The sequence below is a fragment of the Notothenia coriiceps genome, unplaced genomic scaffold (genome assembly GCF_000735185.1).
Source record: "Notothenia coriiceps isolate Sejong01 unplaced genomic scaffold, NC01 NC01_scaffold00004483, whole genome shotgun sequence".
Taxonomy (NCBI): domain Eukaryota; kingdom Metazoa; phylum Chordata; class Actinopteri; order Perciformes; family Nototheniidae; genus Notothenia; species Notothenia coriiceps.
In genome coordinates this window covers 77,744-79,172 of record NW_011337184.1, presented here as the reverse complement: position 1 = coordinate 79,172, position 1,429 = coordinate 77,744, and positions in this window count along the sequence as shown.

The window sequence follows — 1,429 nt, the reverse complement described above, 5'->3', positions numbered from 1 at the left end:
TCTGCAGAAACCTCTATGTACAGAGCATAGCCCATAAAAGATGAAAGTGCTTTAGATTATGCTCAGCAGTGTGTAGTTGGGTGGTCAAACAATCTAGTATTATGAATGAAGTGTGTTATATTTGGTGCTAAAGTTTGCATTTTGTAAGTGTTTTTGTAGTTTTGAGTGCAGTTCTTTCATTTAGCAGGAGAAATGAAGGTGGTTTTTGCACTTTCGTGTGTGGTTTGTGAATTGTGTGTTTTAGTGTTCTGAGAACTGGGCAATGTTAAAAAAATGTGTGTTAGAATCGAGAAAAACTGTAACATATGAAACAGGAAATACTGGGTCCTGTCGGCCGGTGCTGACCAATCACGGAAGCGTTAATTCTTGACTGGCAGCAAAAACAACCAATTACAGCAGAGCTTCTCGGCTGGCTCTGTCCAATCACAAACAAGGAAGTGTTCTCCCTAAAGGAATACCCTTTCCGGTCCAATTGTGAAATGCGTGTTGTGGGTTTGTGAAATGCTGCGGGCGTTTTGTAAATGTGTTGTGTTTTGTGAAATTGTTGTGTTTTGTGAAATGCTGTGGTGTTTTGTGAAATGCTGTGGTGTTTTTCTGAAATGCTGTTGTGTTTGTGAAATGCTGTGGGTTTGTGAAATGCTGTGGCGTTTTGTGAAAATGCTTTTGTGTTTTCTGAAATGCTGTTGGTGTCTTACACTTCAGGCCACCGGACGTTAATGTCAGGATGCACAACCATACACTATGTATCACCTTGTATTCTACTCTCTAGATAGTTGTCGATTAATTCTTGTTATATTTAAGCAATAGCTCACGACAGCGTGGTATAGTGCTCATTATTATCACAGCTAAGGGGCGTGGTTCGGCCCGACGCGAAGCGAGAGGGTCGGACAACCCCCTTGCTGTGATATAATGAGCCATATTCACGGCCTGAAGTGAGCTATTGCTTTATAAAACGTTACCAAGCTGGTGGCAATATGAAGAAAATACACACTCTTATTTAAATAGTTTTTATTAATTAAATAATGATGTTCAAAATAAAATAGTCCCTTCGTTGGCCTTCTGCACGAAACTAGTGCGGAAGGTGGTTGCTACTGCGCAACCAACACTAACAGCTGAGCGAACATATTTAGAGGTGATCCATATATTTGGCTATTATATTTACATTCATTTTTCTATGTTGCGTTTAATTGTGCAGCCACTGAAAACTGTCCAGCCATCAGTAGCATGGCTTACGTTGTTTACTTGTATAGGTTGAGGCTCTAATCTAGGCTGTTGACTTGGGCGTGCAGAATTATTGCTCCACTTTTTCCGGTCCCCGAGATTGGGTTCCAGCATGCTCTGGAGGAGCTTTTCACACCTGTGCCACTAACGGTGTCATAATTTCTTCTGCTTTGGTTTCAAGACCCGCATCAGAACACTTTGGAATGGT